The sequence below is a fragment of the Macaca fascicularis genome, chromosome 1, assembly GCF_037993035.2.
Source record: "Macaca fascicularis isolate 582-1 chromosome 1, T2T-MFA8v1.1".
NCBI lineage: Eukaryota > Metazoa > Chordata > Mammalia > Primates > Cercopithecidae > Macaca > Macaca fascicularis.
The window spans coordinates 131,028,620-131,052,916 of NC_088375.1; the positions used below are offsets into that span (position 1 = coordinate 131,028,620).

General features: G+C 34.9%; 1 non-coding gene across 4 annotated transcripts in view; it reads left to right on the plus strand.

Moving 5' to 3' along the window:
- RNPC3-DT (RNPC3 divergent transcript) overlaps positions 1-24,297 on the plus strand; it is a 164,095-nt gene that overhangs the window by 63,946 nt on the left and 75,852 nt on the right. For all 4 annotated transcript variants that reach the window (XR_010588493.2, XR_010588490.2, XR_010588494.1 and 1 more), the window contains exon 3: positions 21,455-21,530. This is a non-coding gene — a transcript (RNPC3 divergent transcript). The remainder of the gene's footprint in view (positions 1-21,454; positions 21,531-24,297) is intronic.

The window sequence follows — 24,297 nt, forward strand, 5'->3', positions numbered from 1 at the left end:
ATCCTGTTTTCTGATTTTTGGAACCTTCAGAAAATTCAAGGTCATTTAAAAAACTGTCAGAGTGTACACACAGAAGAGTAGATGCTTGGAGGAGAACTTCTCTCAAAACAATAATGCTATAAACCTCATTTTCTTCTCTTATGAGATGAATAATGTGGACTTGGAAAAAGAAGGTTTCAATAAGACCACCTAGGAGCTTTATATGTGTTTCCTGATATTGGAGGGGCTTGAAACTTGGAGTCAGACACTTGCCTTAGTGTATTTAAAGGGTAAGAAAAGGAGAAAAGGGATGTCTATCTGCTTGGTGAACAGCCAGGAGAGTATTGCTGCTGCTTTCAGACTGATAGGGTCTCCTAGAGCTTGTTGCGGTAAAGGGTGTGTTAGTGGAATAAATACAGGGCCCTGCAGGGAAGATAACTGAGCAGAGGCCATTTTAAGAGCTTATCAAGAGGATCAGCAGGGATTGCTGAAGGACTCCTGTAGTGTAAGATATTGTGAACGAGATCCCCAGGGAAATTCGGGGCTGAACTGGAAGCATCCAGCCAGGAGACTGAAATGCCGCAGCTATGGAAACTTCCAAATCCAATCCACAAAAGCATCTCATAAGAGAATAAGCTTTGACCCTCATGTCAGGCACAGAGAATATGGCACAATCAGCAGGAAAAAAAAAAAACATTTCATTCTCTCTTACCATTCCTGCTTACTTTGACCCTGGAGAGTTCTGAGAAAGCAGCTACTCAGTGAAGGAGGAGGTAGACATGTGAAGGAAAAGCGTAGATGACAACCAACCATTCTCATTGTGTCGAAGAAGGCAACTATAGGCCTTGGCTTTGGGAAGAAGTCACAATTTAAATGACTATTCAAAAATTAATTAATAATTTTGTTTGTATATGTTATAATTATTGAATTGAGATGTGTTTTGTGACTTAAGGAGTCATAAACTACTTACTACCTAAAAGTAAGCTGGAAAGAATAAAATCTAAGCAATTTTCCACCCAGGGGCAGGAAAGATTAGCCACACTGAATGAATTTTAAGTGGCTATTGGAGATAAAACAGAATTGTGATTTGAACTTATCTTACAAGTTTCATGTTCAACATACTAATTATATATCTTATAAAGATTTCACAAAATGCTGTGCAATCACAGCTAATAGACTGACCGACTCTTGTACCAAAGCAATGTCGAGTAATATAAAGATTGCTCAATAAGGACTCGCTGGAGCATTGTTTTATTTTTAGCTCCCTCATCTTTTTTGCTGGCACCTTATTTAAATTTCACAATGTTTCTTAATTTCGGCTTCTTTACATGTAATAATGAATAAAAGTGTAATAATGCAGTGTGAAATGCTTTTTGCTTCAAATTAGATGATATAAATCAAATACGGTAATGTAATGAACACATTATAACACTAACTGCGATATATGTGTAGTATTAATATTATTAAAATAATGCAACCACTTTTTTTTTTTTTTTTTGTATTTTTTTTAGTAGAGACGGGGTTTCACCGCGTTAGCCAGGATGGTCTCGATCTCCTGACCTCGTGATCCGCCCGTCTCGGCCTCCCAAAGTGCTGGGATTACAGGCTTGAGCCACCGCGCCCGGCCGCAACCACTTTTTTAGTGGAACTTATAAACTCTATTTTGTTAGACAAAAAAGATGAGTTTTTTAGCCCCCAAACTGGTGTTCATATGCATTTCAGACATTTTTGTGAAATACACATGCACACAACACACATAGTTTACTTATAATTTTTCTTGTTATACTTTATATATAAATGCATTTATTATATCTTACTTTGTTATTTACACATTTTTGCACCTTAAAATGGGAATTTTGTCTCAATTTTAAGGCATGTGTAGACTGAGAATAAAATAAGTGACAAAATAAGTGACTAGTCTATATATACTGTATACTAATAATACATATAGTATATTATTAGTGAACATTAATACATACATACATATATACATAAACACAATACAGAATATATGTAAGTGTGTATACATACTGGGCAGATATATATGCTGACGTGTATAGAGTTGTGTGTAAGAATGTGTACATAGTTAAATTCTCATAACTCCATGAGATTTATGATATTATTTACTATATTTTACAGATGAAGAAACTGAGATGTGGAAAATTTAAATAACTTGGTCATGGTCACAGTGCTGGTGAACAGTAGGGCCCCAACAAAGTAGCACAAGTTTGGCCTCTTATATTTATACTCTATATTCATTTGGCCCTCCATATCCATGGGTTTCACATCCACAGATTCAAACAACCATTGATCAAAAATATTCAAACAATAAATAGTTAAATAAATAACTAAAAAATAACTACAACAATAAGCATAGAAATAAAAATATAGTATAACAACTGTTTACACTGGATTTTCTTTGCATTAGGTATTATAAGTAATCAAGAGATGATTTAAGTGTATGGGAGGTTGTGTGTAGGTTAATACCAATACAGTGCCATTTTATAACACAGACTTGAGCACCTAAAGATTTTGGTATCTTGGGTGGAGGGGAAGGTTCCTGGAGCAAATGCCCCTGCTGATACCAAGGGATGACTGTACACTTTATTCCCTTCATTGAGAGAGAAGGCTACAATACAATCAAGTACCAATTACAAAGGAAGTTACCAAAACTCAGCTTTGGAAATGTCAGTGTTTATATATGTGAATGTTAATAATTCAGTTAGAATTAGGGAGTTGAAAAGACCTGCCAAGGTAATATGGGTCCTCATGAATGGAAATGGATTTCTTTCCCACTTACAAGTCAAATGAGAAAGATATTAAGAACAATACAAGTACAACTTGGTAAGTTCCCGTTACAGCCTAGGGGACATAGAGACTCACGGGTGTCTGATTTACATATAAGAAATCAAAACAGCAAAGTTTGACTGAAGCAGCTTGTGGCAGCATAGCAGAGGATGCTGGTAGAAAGTAACTGCACTCTCACTGAGATTAAACTAAAGCTGAATGTTTCCTCTGCTCCAGATGTCAGGTCTTACAATAAAGAGCCTTCAGGGATTGTCTTAGACCCATTATCAGACTCTTGTCTAAAAGGAAGAGGAGAGACCACAACAGAAAGATATGGACAATGAATGAGAATATGTGTCATAAGAAAGTATCCAGTAGCTAGGTTTTTGCACTTATCAAGGGAGCCGTTGGTACAAGACCTCAGTGATTGGAGATCTCCAAGGAACCCACAAAGTGATCCCTGAAACAAGTGATAGATGCAGGAGGCAGATAGGGGGGCGGTGGTCCCAGAGAAACACTTGGTCCCACAAGTGTTTACATCAGATGTTTTTGTGCAGGGAGTTTGCTATACCAGTTTAAAGTTTAGGGAGAATTACAGAGAAGCTTCATGCTTATGCCAGCAATTCAGAGCGAATGGAAAGAAACAGACTGGCAGTGGCCTTATTCCATAACAGTGACTCAAATGATAAAAGAGAAAAAAGAAAACATGCACCTGTCCTCCAAGATCTTATAGTTCTGTCTAGGGAAACTAGAATCTTCTTAACTGTATATACTACACCAGAAAATACTATACCAGAAAAAAATGCAGCTTTAATAATAAAAATTTCAAATAAAATAATTGAGTTGCAAGCTCTTTATTTAGTTCAATAAATTCAATTTTCTTCATATTTATCTCATGATGCAAACAAAAATAGATGCTAGTTGATTCTTTTCTATTTATTGATTTTTTCCTTACAATGTTATTTACCTGTAAAAATACAGTAATTTTTTATTTTGCTTTTGGTAACATTTTCTTTTTTTCAAAAATTCTTTTATCTTAATTAGAAAATCTGTTTACTATGATATTTCCATATGGCTGTCCAGAAGTTCAGAACTGATACACATCTTAGAAGTAATTTATCACAGCACCTTTATTTTAAATGTAGATAAATTGAGGAGCCTAAAGGTTAAGTGACTCACAAATGCCAGTAAAAAAGAAATGGCAAGAGTCAACATCTCCTATTACCCAGACAATTGTTTTTCATGTAGTATGCAATATTATACTGCTTCTCTGAACACATGACAAATTCATTTTGGGAGGAAGAAAGAATGATGTAGTTCTAGGTAACCATCAACACAAAGATAAGATGGATTTACATTGCTTCAGTGCCTTTATTTGATAAGTGATATCAAACATATCATTTAATAATTTCAAAATTAACAGGCACTAAAAGTGGGTTAGGTTCTTGTTAAAAGTGTTTAGAAGGAACAGCCAGGCAAAAATATGCACATGGAATTTTTAATGATATGTACCCAAGAACTATCAGTGTTGGTTTAATGATATGTACCTAGGAACTATCAGTGCTGGTTATTTTTACTGACCCCTCCTACCCTCTTGTTGGTCCTGATAATGAACAATTGCAAAATACTTTTGAAATTAATTTACAAATTTATTTTTTAAATTCTTTTCGGGCATTCAATGAGTCTGAATAAATATTGGGTGATTAGAACTAATAATAATTAGAATAGAACAAACCTCAGCCTCACTGTGGGTGACAACGTAAGTCTTTGGTGTTGTGACTTCTCCTGTGTAAAGACTATATCAAATAGCCTTGTGTCAAATTGTTTTTTGGAAGAAGGTAGAAAATTGTTGGTCACCAGCTATCTGATTAGGTTGTCTTAACTACAACTGGGGCCATTTAGAAAATGACCACAGCAACTCAGGACAAGATTTTTATTGTAGTTTCCAATTATTACAAAAGTGCAGATTGTGGGTCCCAGAAATTAAAGAGGGTATTTGCCCTCAAATGTGTTGTAGTCTAAAAAAGGAAATTAGATCTTGTTTTGTAACTGGCATGATACATAAAGAGGGCAGGAGGAATATCATATTTGCAAATAAATTTGTGATGTAGGCCATTCTGGAGACCAGATTTTTCACGCTTGTTAAGAATGGAATAAGGTATTTTGAGCATATTTGTCCCTAGAAGAATAGATTTGAAATCTTCAGTTTTTCCAATACATAGTTTAGGTTTTGTTTTACAGACACTCCTCTAATTAGTAGTTAAGAGAAAAATAAAGCTTAGCATCTACCAGGCCACTTTCATTTGTATGTGTGGAACTGGCTCATGCTTTGCTGGAATTCAGCTCTACCAGACTGGTGTTGTACTTGGCTAAGTAACATTTTTATTTAAATAAATGCAGAAATGTAAGAAAAGTAAAATACAGGGTTTACTGTATTCAATATATTTCAGGGGAAAAAAAGGCTTATAAAGCTAGTTATATATCTATTCTAAATATTAGCTAAAGACTAAATAGCTCTTTTTATAGTCATGGCAGATAAATAATGCCGAAAAATTAATCTATTAGGCTGTTATATAATACCCATTTTAATGTAAAATATAGAAATTATAAGATTTAAGAGGAATATATCACATGCTTTGCTTCAATAAACTCATATACAAGAGAATATATAGCGGCATGCCTCCCTTTATGGTGCTGCACAGATATTGCATTTTCATACAAATTGAAGATTTGTGACAATTCTATAGTAAGCAAGTCTATCTGTGTCACTTTTGCCAATAGCATGTGTTCTCCTCACTTCATGTCTGTGTCTCTTTTGGTAATTTTCACAATATTCCAAAATTTTAAATAATTGTTAGGTTTGTTTAGTAATCTATAATCATTGATCTTTAATGTTACTACTATAATTGTTTTTGGGGTACAATGAACCAGGCCTATATAAGATGGCAAATTTAATGGATAAATTTGTATTGTGTTCTCACTTCTCCACTAGACCAACAGTTCCCCTGTCTTTCTGCCTCTCCTAGGGCCTCCCTATTCCCTAAGACAAAACAATATTGAAATTAGTCCAATTAATGATCCTACAATGGCCTATAAATGTTCACGTGAAATGAATAATTACATATAATTACGTCTCTCACTTTAAATCAAAAGCTGGAAATGATTAAGCTTAGTGAAAAAGGCATGAATGCTGAAAGCTGAGATAGGCCAAAAGCTAAGCCTCTTGTGCCAAACAGTTAACCAAGTGGTTACTGAACAACAACAAAAAAAAGTTATTAAAGGAAATTAAAAGTGCTACTCCAGTGAACACATGAATAAGAAAGGAAAACAGCCTACTGTTGATATGGAAAAAGTTTCTGTGGTTTGGATAGAAGATCAAACCAGCAACAACATTCCTGGAAACCTAAATTAACCCAGAGTAAGGCTGCAACTCTCTTTCATTCTATGTCAACTGAGAGAGGTGAGGAAGCTGCAGAAGAAAAGTTTGAAACTAGCAGAGATTGGCTCATGAGGTTTAAGGATAGAGGCTGTCTTCACAACATAAAAGTGTAGGCTGAAACAGCAAGTACTGGTGTAGAAGCTGCAGTAATTTATCCAGATCTAGCCTATATCATTGATGAAGGTGCCTACAATACACAACACAAGAAAGCCATCTACTGGAAGAAGATGCCTTCTAGGACTTACATAGCTAGAAAGGAGAAGTCAATGCCTAGCTTCAAAGGACAAGATGACTCTCTTCTTGAAAACTAAGGCAGCTGGTGACTAAGTTGAATGTTTATTTGCCTAATTTACAAAAATCCTGGGGCCCTTATGAATTATGCTAATTCAACCTCTATGTGGACTCTATAAATGGAACAATAAAACATGGATGACAGTACATCTGTTTACAACATGGTTTCCTAAATATTTTAAGCCCACTATTGAGACCTACTGCTCAGTGAAAAAAGATTCGTTTCAAAATATTACTACTTATTAACAATGCATCTGGTCATCCAAGAGCTCTGATGGCAATGTCCAAGAAGATCAATGTTATTTTCATACCTGCCAACAAAATGTCCATTCTGCAGCCAATGGATCAAGAAGTAATTTTGACTTTTGAGTATTTTGATTTAAGGGGCCAGGTGTGCTACCTCATGCCTGTAATCCCAGCATTTTGGGAGGCTGAGGCGGGAAGACTGACTGAGAGCCAGGAATTTGAGACCAGCCTACACAACATAGTGAGACCTCATCTCTATTAAAAATAAAATTAAAAAAAAAATAGCTGGACATACTTGCATGTGCCTTTAATCTCAACTACTCAGGAGACTGAGGTGGGAAGATCATTTGAGCTCAGAAGTTCAAGGCTGCTGCAGTGAGCTGTGATCACACCACTGCTTTCCATCCTGGGTGACAGAGCAAGATCCTGTGTAGCAAAAAAAAAAAAAAAAAAAGTAAATAAATAGCTGCTTTAGAAAGTGATTCCTCTGATGGGTCTGGACAAAGTAAACTGAAAACCTTCTGGAAAGAATTCACCATTCTAGATGCCATTAAGAATATTCATGATTCTGGGAGGAGGTAAAAATATGCACATTAACAAGAGTTTAAAAGAAGTTGATTAGAATCATCATGGATGACTGAGCTGTTCAAGACTTCAGTGGAGGAAGTAACTGTAGATGTGGTAGAAATAGGAAGACACCTAGAATTAGAAGTGGAGCTTGAAGATGTGACAGAATTGCTGCATGAGTGGATGAGCAGTTACTTCTTATGAATGAACAAAGAAAGTGGTTTCTTCACATGGAATCTATTCCTGGTGAAAATGTTGTGAATATTGTTGAAAAGAAAACCAAGAATTTAGAATATGACATAAATTTAGTTCACAACACAGCAGCAGGGTTTGAGAGGATTGATTCTAATTTTGGAAGAAGTTCTATCACAGGTAAAATGTCATCAAATAGCAACACATGCTACAGAGAAATCTTTCATAAAAGGAAGAATCAGTTGATGAGTAAACCTCACTGTTTGTTATCTTATTTTAAGAAATTGCCACAGCTACCCCAATTTTCAGCAATCACCACCCTAATTAGTCAGCAGCCATCAACATCAAGGTAAGATACCTCAGCAGTGAAAAGATTATGACTCTGGCTTGAGCCCAGGAGTTGGAGGCCAAATTGGGCAACATGACAAAACTTCGTCTCTACAAAATAAATAAACACATACATACATACATGCATACATACATACACACAATACAAAAAATTAGCTGGGTGTGGTGGCATGTGCCTGTAATCTCAGCTACTGGAGAGGCTGAGGTGGGAGGATCCTTTGAGCCTAGGAGGTCAAGGCTGCAATGAGCTGAGATTGCACCACTGCAGTCTGGCCTGGACTGGACCCTATCTCAACAAAATAAAATATAAATAAATAAATAAATAAATAAATAAATAAATAAATAATAGATTATGACTCTCTGAAGGCCCTGACAATCATTAGCACTTTTTTTCTTCATCTTTTAAGTTCAGGGGTACATATGCAGGACGAGCAGTTTTGTTGCACAGGTAAATGTGTGCCATAGTGGTTTAATGCACAGATCATCCCATTACCTAGGCATTAAGCCTGGCATCCATTAACTATTCTTCCTGATGCTCTCCCTCCCCAGACTCAACCAACAGGTCTTAGTGTGTGGTGTTCCCCTCTATGGGTTCATGTGTTATCATCATTCAGCTCCCAATTATAAGTGAGAACATGCAGTATTTGGTTTTCTGTTCTGCATTAGTTTGTTGAGGAAAATGACTTCCAACTTTATCCTCTGCAAAGGACATGATCTTCTTCCTTTTTGTGGCTGCAGAGTATTCCATGGTTGTATATGTACCACATTTTCTTTATCCAGTCTATCATTGATGGGTATTTGGGGTGATTCCATGTCTTTGCTATTGTGAATAGTGCTGCAATGAATATAGACATGCATGTGTCTTTATAATAGAATAATTTATATTCCTTTGGGTATATACCCAGTAATAGGATTGCTGGGTGCCATTGCTGGGTCAATACCATTATTGGGTATATACCCAAAGGAATATAAATTATTCTATTATATTTTATAGAATAAAATATAGGTTTTTGAGGAATTGCCACACTCTCTCCCACAGTGGTTGAACTAATGTACACTTCCACCAACAGTGTAAAAGTATTCCTTTTTCTCCATAACCTCAGCAGTGGTTGTTTTTTGACTTTTAATAGTAGGCATTCTGACTGGTGTGAGATGGTATCTCATTGTGGTTTTGGTTTGCATTTCTCTAATAATCAGTGATATTGAGCTTTTTTTCATGTTTGTTTGCCTCATGTATGTCTTCTTTTGAGAAGTATCTGTTCACGCCCATTGCCCACTTTTTAATGGGGCTTGTTTTTTTCTTGCAAACTTGTTTAAGTTCATTGTAGACTCTGAATATTAGACCTTTGTCTGATGAATAGATTGTAAAAATTTTCTCCCATTCTCTAAGTTGTCTGTTTACTCTGATGATACTTTCTTTTGCTGTGCAGAAGCTCCTTAGTTTAATTAGATCCCATTTGTACAGTTTTGCTTTTGTGGCAATTGTTTTTGGTAGTTTCATCATGAAATATTTGCCTGTACTTACATCCTGGATGGTATTGCCTTGATTTTCTTACCGGGTTTTTATAGTGTTGGATTTTACATTTAAGTCTTTAAATCATCTTTGGTTAGTTTTTGTATCTGGTGTAAGGAAGGGGTCTAGTTTTAATTTTCTGCATATGGCTAACCATTTCTCCCAGCACCATTTATTAAACAGGGAATCCTTTCCCCACTGCGTTTTGTTTTTTTTGTTTTGTTTTGTTTTGTTTTGTTTTTTTAGGTTTTTCAAACATCAGATGATTGTAGGTGTGAAGTCTTATTTCTGAGTTCTCCATTTTGTTCTATTGGTTGACGTGTCTGTTTTTGTACCAGATCATTAGCAATTTTTTTAGCAATGAAATATCTTTCAATAAATGTATGTGTGTCATTTTTAAGACAAAATGCTTTTGCACACTTAACAGACTGTAGTGTAAACATGACTTTTGTATGCATTGAGAAACAAAAAAAATTATATGACTTGATTTAATGCAATATCCATTGTCTTGCAGCAGTCTGAAACTGAATCTGCAGTATCTCCGAGATATGTTCGTACAAAAAAAGAACCATTTCATAAAATTATTAAAGTAGTTCAAATGTGATCAACACAAACATTTTAAAAAATGAAACTACATACCTAATTTAGACCTTAATCTTGAAAGGGCAAGTAATGGCTATTGTACCTTATAGAAGATTATGCTCAAATATGGCAGAATTAGCATAATAGATACTGTCAATATTTTGCATGTAAAATACCATGCACATAGTCATCAAAGAATAAATTACGTTCTTTGAGCATATAATTATTTTTTATTTTTAATATTATAATTTTCTTTTTTCTTTTTCTAAGAAATAATCAGTATTTCTCCTATTATTAACATATTTATCTTATTATTATTCCCCCTATTATTAACACATTACATTAGTATGGTATATTTATGACAACTAACTAACTAATATTGATATAATATTATTAACCTAATTTAGAACTTTATTCATATTTTCTCTTCTGCTCGGGATCACATCTGGGATACCACATTACATTAGTTTTATGTCTTCTTATGTGCCTGTTGGTTTTGATAGTTTCTCAGACTTTATTTTTATTTTGAGACAGAGTATCCCTCTGTTTCCTAGGCTGGAGTGCAGTGGAACAATCACAGCTTACAGCATCCTTTGCCTCCAGGGACAAGTGATCCTCCCACCTCAGCCGCCCAAGTAGCTGAGATTACAGGTGTGTGGCACCATGCCAGTTATTTTTTTGTGGAGATGAGGTTTCCCCACGTTGCCAAGGCTGACCTTGAATTCCTGGGCTCAAGCAATCTGCCCACCTTGGCTTCCCAAAGGGCTTGGAGTATAGATGCGAGCCATCACGCTCAGCAGACTTTCCTTATTTTTAATGACTTAGGCAGTTTGAGAAATATTGGTTAAATATTTTGTAGGAAGTCCCTCAATTGGAATTTTTGTGTTGTTTTTCTCAAGTTTACACATGGGGTAATGTGTTTTAGGGAGGATGATCACATAGGTAACATGCCAGTCTTTGTAGTACATTTTAGTAAGGATATATACACAAATATGACTTATCACTGTTGATGATGTTAATTGACCACCTGGTTTGAGCTAGTGTTTATCAAGTTTATCCACTGTAAATTTATTCTTTTTTTTCTCCCTTTCCATATTCTACTTTGTGGAATAAATCACTGTATATAACACGTACTTAATGAGTGTGAAGTTGTGTGGCTCTTCCTTAAGAAAATAACTATTTTAGGCTGGGCGCGGTGGCTCACGCCTGTAATCCCTGCACTTTGGGAGGCTGAGATGGGCGGATCACGAGGTCAGGAGATCGAGACCATCCTGGCTAACACGGTGAAACCCCGTCTCTACTAAAATACAAAAAAAAAAAAAAAATTAGCCGGGCGCGGTGGCGGGCGCCTGTAGTCCCAGCTACTCGGGAGGCTGAGGCAGGAGAATGGCGCGAACCCGGGAGGCGGAGCTTGCAGTGAGCCGAGATGGTGCCACTGCACTCCAGCCTGGGCGACAGAGTGAAGACTCCGCCTCAAAAAAAAAAAAAAAAAAAAAAAAAGAAAGAAAATAACTATTTTAATTTTATATTTTATTTTAATTTTTGTAATTTATTTAATTTTATATTTGTAATTCTTCTGTATGAGAGATTTGTCTCTTTTTCGTTTATGTGTTTGCTTAATCATTTTATATCAAAATTGACTCATGGATAGTTATTTTTACTTTGGTTTATAATCCAATAATATTTCACCTTGTTGCCCAAATTTGCCACTGGGTGTTCTTCAGTTGGCTCATGTATCCCTTTGTCATTCTCCTCATCATTGTGACTTTTTTTCTTTAAATGCTTTTTTTACTTTTTGATAGAACAAGAAGTTGTGTTCATCTTGTATATTTCATGTCCCACCTCTATATTCAACCATTTCTCCACGCATCCTAAGTTTTTTTTAATTTTTTTTTTTTTTAATTAGAGAATGATATTAGACCCAAAGATCTGGGTACTAGTTGTGCTCATTGTTAATGGGGTGCCATTACTTCTATGCCCTCTCAACTGAAAGAGCAAGTCAGTATATGTTTGTATGCTTACATATCTGGAAATCTATATCCAGCATATGTGTTTGTTGAGCAAATGAAGAGTGCCTACTGATGTATCCAATTCTATTCCATTTCCACACGGACCACTTCAGTCAGTTCACTCTCTTGCTTGTCTATAACCTTCTACTCCAACAGTGAGAAACTTAGCTCCTACTATCTGCCACACATTTCCTTAAATGTCCAATTCCAGTATACCTGTATTGTGTTTCAGAATTGTTAACCTGCATGTCAATCGAGAATAACTGTATGAATTAGAGTATAGCACTTAGGTACGGTTCTTTTTACCTGTAAGAAAAAAGAAAAAAAAAACCAAGAAACAAAAATCTACTCCAGTCTCCATTTATTTCCAAAATCTTACATCAGTACTTTTTTCTCTTTTCGCTTTCAATAAGGTTGGTTCATACATTTGTAATACATTTACTAGTAGATTTGTTTATAACATTCTGCATCTCACCCTGGGATTTCTAGATCCTTAAATTATTTTATAAAATTTGCATGCATTAAATATTTTTGTGCTGTTTTTCACAATATTCTTTGTGCCATAAAATTCACCCAAATGTGTAGAAATTAATGTCTTTTATTTACAGAGTTATCTAATCATCATGACTTTTATCTCTCACGATGGCAGCAGTAGGAAGAATGTTGATGTTCCCTGGGTCATGAGGATACATTATGCTTCAACTTAATATATATAGCTAACGTCTACTTAATAAAAAAGGACTGTTAGACAATCAATACTCAACTTTAGGCTTTGGTTCATCATCGAACACCCAATTCTGATGAACAGTGCAAATCACATGATCATTTATCCCATGGTCAGCCATTCCGTCTTGTGCACATTTTAATAACAACATAAGAAATATTTTTCAAAGGAAAGGTAGTTATTTGTAAAGAATAAGTTTGCTTCAAAACTTTGTGGGACTTTGGTATGATTTTCTTATTGTGGATTGCTATAGGCTCCGATCAGCCAGAAGCATTTTGAGCATCACTGAATTTGCTGCATTATAAGGGTCTTGTGTAGAGCAACTTGCTCTGCATCTTGAACAACTGGAGAACAGCACAGTAGTGTAAAATGCCTTCTAAATTAAAAGCAAAACAAAAAATGCCATGTGGTTTGAGGTAAACCTCCTAAAGAACGTTATTATTAACATGGTGCAGAAATCTATTACTTAGAGGAGCACTAGATTCATGGCTAAGCTTTGGAGAGGACAGTAAGCTGTGAATAGTGAAAAGGAGTGATAAATGCACAGTAGTGTTAGCCAAGGTAGCAGTGAAGTAAGACTAAATCCAGCTTTTGAGGAGGTGAAAAGGTACAGGATGCAGTCTTCAGAAAGAGCCTATTATACATATGTCTTTAGGTAGAGAGAAAAAAAATCCTTAATATTTAAATTAGGCTAAGGCGAACTATTTACATTTTGTCAGGTAGTTTCAGAGACAAATATTTTGAGAGTGAAAGTGAAAAGCTAAAAAAAAATAGGATCCTTGCCCTTGTTTCCCAAGAGTACATGGAATATATAAAAGGTGTTCACAAGCATGAGAAATACTTTTAAAAGATAGTCCTCTCGTATCAAATAATTGTCTTTCAAAAATATCCCCTTCGTTTTGGAATTTTAATTGCATATGCTTGGATACCTAATGGTGGATGGCTCTCTATTTGCAATTTTTTAGGTTAAAATCTCAAATTTTTGCTTCTTCTAACTGTTTAAAACAATGAGCTCACAAACTTCACCAATGTTTGTTAAGAACAGGAAGAAATTTCTAAAGTTTACTATAGATCCTACTATGGAGAAGCAAACATGGACACCTGGAGATATGTGGACAAGGTAGTAAGAAATTAGGTAATAGGGTCACAATAGCCAATAATATGCCCTATCTGATTTCAGGTAAGGAGACCAGAGTAATTTAGACAGTGTTATTTTTGTCTGGTAGTTGAAAACTTTTTGCCAGAGCAAAGATGAATGTAGCCATTTCTTTTTCCACCTTGTAAATATATCAAGCTTTTTAAAATTCACTTTCTAGTCAAATTGTTACATTAATCCGTGATATGCTAACATCTCTGTGCATTTTAAAAGCGACTTTCTGCTTTGTCTCTAATGAGGAGAATTCCAGGAATGTCCCTAAGGAAAGATATGTTTAGCAGGTGGGACCTCTTGGTATTTCTCAGGTCATACCACCTACTCATATGGCCAGTCTTAGGAGCCACTGAAATCTAACCGAGGTATGTTTCCCTAAGTGTAACTCTGGAGCTAAGGGAGAAAAAAAACAAAACAAAAAAACTTCTCTCTTAAAATGACTTTTCCCTGATTATTTGTCAGGGACTGCATGCTGTCCTTCACACTATTAGGTTGGTGCAAAAGTAATTGTAGTTTTTGCTGTTACTTTTAATGGTAAAAATCACAACCACTTTTGCACCAACCTAATAATACATGTCAACATATTTGGACCAAAGTGGAGATGAAGATGAGGGCCAAGAAGCAGCTTAAAACACATGTTATAGTTATAATCCTATGTTTTTTACTAGCCATGTACTTCATGGAATTTTCTACAGTTTGTGTTATCAACAATAGTAGTAACAATACCTTACATTTATGCATGCCTTTATAATCTTCAAAGCGTATTTACATGCATTATCTCATCTGAACTTCACAATATGTGAAGGTCTGGAAAATATGTACATGTATGTGTTTATATATGTGCATATGCATGTATGTACATATACATATATACTCACACATAAATGATGTTTATGTATCACTTCACATTTAACTTTATAAATATGACAAACATGTATCAAGTGAAAACTTTATAAGGTGACAAACAGTATCATATTTAATCTTCACAAAATCCCTATCAGAGATACAGAAAATGTATTATTAAATATCCCTTTTTTACAGATAAGGAATAAAATTTTGAAGAGGTCAACTGTCTGGCTCAAGACACTGCAGGCAATAAGCAAAAGAGACTGAATTTAACTCGACTTCAGATTTCTCATGTAGTTTGGATCCCACTAGACTAGCTATTTAACTGAAGAGAGTTCAATAACCCCAGTGCTCAAGTTGCACTCCACACTAATTAAACAGGAATGTTTGGGGGTAGGACTCAGGCAGCAATTTTTTTTTTTTCAAAAAGATCCTCAGATGATTCCAATATTTGGGAGTATGTAAACTAATAAACTGGTCTGTTTTTTTGTAATTTAACCTGACAAATATCTATTCACTTTTCAAAGTATGTTTCTAAGGTGCCATTAATATAACTACTCATTTGCTTTTTACCTTGACTTTTATTCACAGAAGCTGTGTATGGTATCTCTAAACATATAAAGTTAAACATGATTAGTAGGTTTTTATCAATAAAATCACATATGCTAGAAGCGTGAAAAATAAGTCAGCATTTATAGGTACTATAAGAGGAAAGATTAAATGCTCACCTTTCTAGTTTTGCCAACCTATTAAGAAAAAAACAGACAAAACACAAATATGAATTCCTGAAAAATATTTTTAAGCAAAAATTCCTGTTTATTCCTTTTGGGAGCTACTTTCAAAGTTAGCCTACTTATCTCATTCTCTTATTATCATCGCTACTCCTTTTCTGTTTTTGTTTTTTTTTTAAAGGGAATTTTGCTAATAAGATCAAAGGAAAACAAGCAACTTTTGCTATCAGTGGATATGAAAGAGGGTCATAGATACCCAAGAAGCCACTCTGTGCTTTTTATAAACCAGGAGTCCAGGAATCCAGACCTAATTTGGCAGGATTTTCTGTGCGCAGTAGACCAAGAGAATCCAATTCAGAATACTCCAGGAAGTCTGCCCTCATTGGAACCAGAAACTAGTATGATAATGCTTTTGAGGTAGTCCGGGTGGAAAACTCAGTCAAATGGTTGCCCATCAGGTACAGGTTTGTTATCAGCATCTACCTTCAAAGCTTCTGTCTCTAGTCAAAGAAGTAAGTGTACTTTAAAAGCAATAATAAAAATAAAAAACCTCTTTTTTAATGGTTCTGGGCAGGTCGACTCTTTGAAAGAGCCAGAAATTTGTGGCAATGAGGATAGGATTCAGTGAGCGCAACTAGAGCAGTTCAGTATCTCACAAAGTCAACCAGGGTGTAATCCCTGAGAGCAAGAATGCAATTGAGAACTTACTCATTTCTAGTTGATTCTTCAGATTAATTGGTCATGGAGCTTCTAAAAAGTTTGAAAATACCCGTGTGAACCCCCAGATGGTTTGTGAAAAATGTCTCCCTGGCATATTAACTACTTTCAATAAGGTGAGCATTTTTCTTTTTATCTTTCCTTTACTTTCTTTGCTTTTTTTTTTTCTTTTTAGAAAATTTGAGCATGTCAGTTTCATTCTTTTAAGTACAAGTGGTAACATTTAAGTATTAAAAAAAACACACCTGTGTCAGGGATGGACATTGCCCAGCAAATTCGATATGTGAAAACTGACTGTACTAGCAGACTTACATAATACTGTCCTTGGGGTCCATGTTAAGATGACCTATAAAGATATCTGCTTTTTATTGTGGTACAACTAAATTCATTTGAATGTGATCCAAGATAAATTGGTTTTATATTATATTCTGCTCAGGACGACTAGGGATTATAGAACTGGCACTGGATTCAGAGTCAGAAAATATTTTATTTTCTTGGCTCTGATTTTAAATGTTCAATTTAAATTCTCTGTTTCAATTTTCTCATTTATTTTTAAATGGACATGAATATACTTTTTTTCTGCTATACTGCCATAGGTTAATCAAGGGTCAAATATGAATGTTCTTTGCCAAAGAATAAAGTTTGAGGTATTATCTTTCACATAAATATTTTGAAAAGTGCACTTTCACCTCTATTTAAAAAGGTAGAAAGTGTCAGCTATTTCCTATGCCATGCTTGTGAAACAGTGATGTGCATACCACTCTGTCACCTAGACTGGAGACACAGTTTCTTAGGAGAAACTGTGTGGCATGCTGTAATGCCACAATATGAGCACAGGACATTTTCACACAGTGTCAACATCACATTAATATCTGGGCAAAAGTTTGATACTTTGATAAATAATAATGATATCTTGTATTAATCATGAGCATACAAATTTCTCCTGAGTTTTAACAACGGCACAAAAAAATTCAGTATTTTGCCAAGTGTCAAGTAGCTTCAATAATACCTTGAGAACAATGAGGCATATTTATTTATGTTCTTCTCTGCTACTCAGGATAGTTAGACAGAACATTTTGAGATGCCCTAGTCCTGTATCAAAGTATCAAACTCTTCTGATTCATATATGAGGCCTTCCGTAATACTGGATCTAATTGTCTATTGATTCTTTTTTCCACTACGCCCTATGTCTCAATCGATATACCTGACTGGTATATCTTCTTTAACCCATTGCAGAATGACTTTGAGGAGATATTGTGTATTTTATAAACAGTTCAGGCTGGGCATAGTGGTTCACGCCTGTAATCCCACCACTTTGGGAGGCTGAAGCAGGTGGACCACCTGAAGTCAGGAGTTCGAGACTAGCCTGACCAATATGGTGAAACCTTGTCTCTACTAAAAGTACAAAAATTATCTGGGTGTAGTGGCATGCGCCTGTAAGTCCCAGCTGCTTGGGAAGCCGAGACAGGAGAATTGCTTGAACCAGGGAGGCGGAGGTTGTAGTGAGTCAAGATCATGCCCCTGCACTCCAGCCTGGGCGACAGAGTGAGACTCTATCTCAAAAAATAAAAAAAATAAATAGATAAACAATTCATTCCATAATATACTAGCATGCTTCCCTGTATTAAACTTGATTTATCACTCGGTACCAAGAAGAGGAAAATAAGCATATTTAGTGTGTATATGGGAGGGGAGGCAAGCATAAAAACTAAAAGGTTGAAATGACTTTAGTTGCTCAGCTCCTCTATTTTTCCACCCTTGGATCCATGGTACATTTTTTAAGGTCTGATCATCCTTTTCTTCATTGTGAAAGTTTTCCATATCAGATGATTATAACATGAATCTTCTTATACCATGGCTTATTTGTGAGCATTCTCAACTTCCCTATAAATTAAATTTTTTTTTTAAAGTTGCAAGGGTGGAGATGAGTGTCAGGAAAGCTTGTTAACAAGACTGATGTTCATCCATGTTGACAATTGCTAAATAGTATTTCATCATATTGATATGTATCAATTTACTTATTTACCTATTGATGGACATTTGGATTAATCCAATTACTGGGCAATTATTAATAAAACTGCAATGAATATTCATGAGAAAGTCTTTGTGAGACTGTATGATTTCATCACTCTTGGGTACATAACTAAGACCAGAACTGATGGTCAAATTGCAAGTTTATGTATAACTTTAAAAGAAAGTTCTCAACAATTTTCCAAAGTAGGTTTTACCATTTTGCATTCTTATCATCAATGTATGAGAGTTCCATCTGCTCCACATGTGTACCAATACTTAGTGATATCAGCCTTTTTTTTTTTTTTTTTTTTGAGACAGAGTCTCGCTCTATTGCCCAGGCTGGAGTACAATGGCATGATCTCGGCTCACTGTAACGTCCACCTCCCAGGTTCAAGTGATTCTCCTGCCTCAGCCTCCTGAGTAGCTATAATTACAGGTGCCTGCCACCATGCACGGCTAATTTTTGTATTTTTAGTAGAGACAGGGTTTTACCATGTTGATCAGGCTGGTCCCGAACTCCTGACCTCGTGATCCGCCCACCTCAGCACCTGAAAGTGCTGGGATTACAGGCATGAGCCACAGCACCCAGCCGATATCAGCCTTTTAAATTCTAGTTTTTTGATGATTTTGCAGTGGTATCTTCCTGCATTTTTAGTTTGTATTTCTTTGTTGATAAAATTAAGCATCTTTTAATGTATTTATTAATCATGTATACATGCTCTTTTGTGCAGTCACTGTCACACAGTTTGTGTACTTTTAATGGACCTGTTTACGTTCTTACTAACAAGTTATAAGGTATATATGTATATGTTGAAAGTATTATCTCCAGATCTGTGACTTGCAAAATTATCTCAGATCTGTATTTATAGAATCTATAGTGATGTCATCTCTTTCATATTTGATAGTTGCTATTTGTTTCTTCTCTGTTTGGTCTTGGTCAATCTGGCTAGCAGTTTATTAATTTTATCAATCTTTAAAAATAATTATTTTTGGTTTAATCAATTTCCTCTGTTGATTTTCTATTTTCAATTTCATTTATTTTTGCTTGTATCTTAATTGTTCCAATTCTTTTAGCAAGCTTTAGGCATATTTCATTTGGACTTTGCCAGTTTGTTCAGTTGGAAGTTTAGATTTTTTATGTGCTTCCAATTTCACCCTCCCACCTTTGAACTTTGCTGTCATATATTCTATTTTCCACATGTGCTATAAACACTGATTCAAAGCCTCTAATTTTGCTTAGGAAGTGCAAATACCTTTTGGAGAAATTAAAAACAAAAATCAAATATATATATTTTTAACTTTCATTTGTGTAATTTTCATTTTCATTGCTCTTCATTAATTTATTTATATTTAAGTTTCTGTTTGGGGTACTTACTTATTTATTTTGCAAAGCCATAGAAACCATGGGGTATTTTTTTTTTTCCTGACAGAAGTTTTTAAGAATATTTCTCATTAGACAGAGCCATTGGTCATAAGTTCTCTAAGTAGTATTTTTCTCTGGGAAAAGAAAAAAAAGTTTTTTTCTTTATTTTTAAATGTATTTTTATTGATAATAGAATTCTGGGCTCACAAAGTTTTTTTAAAAGCACTTTAATGTTGCCAGTTCATTATCTTCTGGTTGATTGTGTATTATCGAACAAGAAGACTGCTGTATTTCTTCTTTTTTTTTCATTTTTATTTTTTTGAGACAGGGTCTCACTCTGTCACCCAGACTGGAGTGCAGTGGCCCAATCTTGGCTCACTGCAACCTCCACCTCCAGGCTCAACCGATTCTCCGGCCTCAGCCTCCCAAGGAGCTGGGATTACAGGTGTGAGCCACTACCGCCAGCTAATTTTTGTATTTTTAGTAGAAGCTGGGTTTTACCATGTTGCCCATGCTGGTCTTGAACTCAAATAATCCGCCTACCTCAGCCTCCAAAACTGCTGTGATTATGGGAGTGAGCTACTGCTCCTGGCCTGAACTTCGTAGAATTGTTCTTCTATACATAACATGTCTTTTTCTTCTGACTGCCTTGTTTTATTCTTTGGCTCTTGGCACTTTTAATATGTTGCACCTAGTATTTTTTTATTAATTTCTGTTCTCCAAGTTTTTGGTTTTGTGATCTAATTTATTATATTAAAAAATTCAACTACTCCTTAAAATATTTTTTAAATATTTAAAAATATATTTTGCCCTTCTTCTCTTTCTAGTATCCCAATTACACATCTGTTAGACTGTTTGATATTGTCCCATTGCGCAGGATTCTCTGTCATTTTCTCTCTCTCTCTCTCTCTCTCTCTCTCTCTCTCTGTATGTGTGTGTGTCTCTCTCTCTCCTCTTTGTGTCTTAGTTTGGGTTGTTCTTTTTTACTTATCTTGAACTTTACTAATATTTTCTTCAGCTATATTGAGTATACATATATTTGGGCCCATTGAAGGTCTTCCTCATCTCTGTTACTATGTTTCTGTTTTTTTCTAGCATTACTATTTGATTCTTTCTTATACTTTTCATCTCTTCAAAATACCTCATTTGTTCATAAAAGATGTCCACCTTTTCCTCTAGAGCCTTTAACATCTTAGACACAGTTATTCAAAATTCACTGATAATTCCAACATCTGGGCCTTATCTAAGTCTAGTTTTGTTGATTGCTTATTGAGTTGTATCTTAACCTTGGTGTGTGTTTGGGGGTGGGTGGGTATATACGTATGTGTGTGTATGTGTGTGTGTGTGTGTGTGCATGTGTATTTTATACACAGGCATCATGTGTAGGCATGTAGAGGTTGAGAGAAATATTATTGATGCCTGAAAATGGACAACCGTCTTTCCTGGACAGTGAGTTAAGGTCATGAGTATTTCTAGCTGGCAGTGAAGCTGGTTTGTTTCTTTGTTTTTTTACACCTCCAGGTTTAGGTGGGTGCTCCACTGTTACTTTGTGCTTGAGGATCGAGAGCTGAATTACAGGAGGGTTTTTCTCCATGTTCCTAGACTACTTTCAGCCTTAGACTTTCCCTACATGTGGAATATCTTCACGTTCTTGACCGTCTCCCAATGGTTTTTTCTTATTATTTTGTGCTTATGGACCTGAAAGCTGATCCAAAAGGGGCGAGGGTGGGGATAGACAGTTATACTTTTGTGTTTTCTGTTGTCCTGGTTTAGTCTTAGGTAGGCTTTGTGACCTTGGCTCTTGAGGTTGTGTCTTTCTCAAAGATCATGTCCTGCCCTAAGCAGTAAGGAATCTCATTTGCTGCTCTTCCCTCGGTGGTTTAGGCTTGTGTATTGTAAGGAAGAAGGATCGAGGTGAAACTCTCGCTCCACAGTGTTGACTATTCTTCTCCCACAGACTGGCACAAGGGAGAGCGACACTTGAATATGTGGTGAGATGTGTGAAGAGCATGACAATGGATGCAAACACCCTGGTAATTGCTAATCTATTTTACTTCTATAAGTTTTTCATTTTTAAGACATTTTATTTTGTCATTTCAAGAATGCAAAAGACATAAGTAGAATTGGAATGTGTAACCTTTTGAGATTGGCTTGTATTATTGCCTTTCTGATTCATTAAAATGTTTACATGTATAACTCACTGTTTCTTTGTATTACTGAGTAGTATTCCACTGTATCCGGGTACCACAGTAACTTCAACCAGTCACCTGTTGAAGAATTTTTTTCCAGTTTTTGGTTATTATTGATAAACCTGCTATGAACACTTATGTGAAGATAAGTTTTCATTGCTTTGGGATAAATGTGTAGGAATGCAATTATTGGGTCATCTGATAAGTGTGTGTGCATTTATAAAAAACTGCCAAACTATTTTCCAGAGTGGCTGTACTCTTTTACACCCCCAGCAGCAATGTATAAAAGATACAGTTTCTTTGTATCCTTATTATAATTTGATAATCTCACTATGTTTAATTATAACTGTTTTATTATATACATAGTGATGGTCAATTGTTTTTTTAATTTGTATTTCCCTAATGGCTAATGATTTTGAACATCTTCTTTTTTTTTTTTTTTTTTTTTTTTTTTTTTTGAGATGGAGTCTGGCTCTGTCGCCCAGGCTGTGGAGTGCAGTGGTGCAATCTTGGCTCACTGCAAGCTCCGCCTCCTGGGTTCATGCCATTCTCCTGCCTCAGCCTCCCGAGTAGCTGGGACTACAGGCGCCCACCACCACGCCTGGTTAATTTTTTGTATTTTTAGTATAGACGGGGTTTCACCGTGTTGGCCAGGATGGTCTCGATCTCCTGACCTCGTGATCCGCCTGCCTCAGCCTCCCAAAGTGCTGGGATTACAGGTGTGAGCCACCGCGTCCGGCCGAACATCTTATTATGTACTTTTTCTATCTGTGTATTCTCTTTGTTGAAAATTCTATTAATGTCTTTTGCCATTTTCTAATTAGATAGTTAAAAGCTTTTTTTTTTTTTAATACTTAGAGAGTACTTTATATATTTTAAGTATGGTTTACAAATATTTTTTCCAGGTTTTAGCTTGTCTTTCATGTTCTCTACAGAGATTTTGTAGAGAAAAAAACTTTAATGAAGTCCAGTTTATCTATTTTATTATTTTAGTGATTGCATTTTGTCACGTCTAAGAACTCAGCCTAATCTTCTACCTCAAAGACTTTTTCCTTCATTGTCTTCTAAAAGCTTTATAATATTATATCTTATGATAAAACCGTTGGTTCATTTTGAGTGAACTTTTATAAAGTGGAGGTTTTATTTCAAGGTGTATTTGTTTTGATGATAGATATCTAATTGCTACATCACTTGTTGAAATGTATACATTTTAGCTGTAAGAATAATTATTTAATAATTAAAAGCATATCAATTGCTTACAAAATTTATAAAAGGTACAAAAGGTGCTAGTGACTATCTTATTTTATGTGCAAAAGCCTTTTGGCAGTTACTAACATGGTGGTATCATGTTAATAATTGTAACAATATTAGCATGATGAAACTATTATGAGCACAAAATTTAATTTCTTCAGGCAATACTGATAAAGAAGAACAGTGTAGAAGAAAAGTAGAATGGAAACAAAGCAAAGCAAATCTATTGCACAATTTTAAGGGTCATTAACATTTGATTGGGAATATTATAGCACATAATATATTATATTTTTAAAATATAAACATGCTGTTAAACAATGTTATTTTTAAAAGTTTGCCTTGTTTCTCTTGTGCTTTTCCATATTCTTACATTAGATACTGTTTTTTTCCAAAAACTAAATCTGAAATGACTAGGGCATGCTTCTTATACTCCTTCTGCATCTGAATCTTCTTTGTCTCAGGGTAAACTTTCTTACTACTCAAGGAAGCTATAAAATATGTATATCACTGCCACAATTTTTTATTATTTGGAGATAAAAATGGAACCTAGAGAACTGACATTTTATCCAGTTGAAATGAACCAATATTAAATAACCTGGAACCCTCCAGCAAAAACCCTAAAGTTTTAGATTTTTCATCCAAAGAAATTATACATTACCTAACCAAAGGTACAATTATAAAAGTATCTAACCAAAATGACGGCATTATTGAGTGGGAGTAGAGTTTTACAGCTTAAGAGAAATTTATAAAGTTTTAAAATATGAAATAATATTTAATAATCATTTTATTAGCTATTTTTATTAATTATGCAATTTATTATTATATACTTAATATACAATATATAAAACAAAAAATTGATTTGTATAATTTTTATAAAATATATTTTATTTTAAAGATAACTAAAAATTGAGCCACTTGAAGAAATACACCATATACTTAGACATCCAAAAATTGGGTTATAGAAAGGGTATATAATATTTTAATTCAGATAGAATTAAGCCCTATCATATTAGCAAATAGTACAGTTGCAAAGAAATAATAGTTTTGATGCAGACAGCATGTCTAATAGATTGGGCAATAATTATTTATTCTGAATAAATGCTTTTCTGTATTCCTGACAAGCTGTATTCATTGTTCAAAATTACTAAATTGCAGTTTATTGTTAATTTGAAAAGCCTACATTTAGAAAGCCCTTAAATTGTAATCGTTTGTGTGCCGTATTTGTTGAAATGCTGTAAAATATTTAAAGCTATGTATGTCTATTTCAGGATTGATATATATGTTATTTACAACATGTACTTTAAGCTGCTTCTCAGTATCCCATTAATTGGAATAGGCAAGTGATACGTATAAATGAATG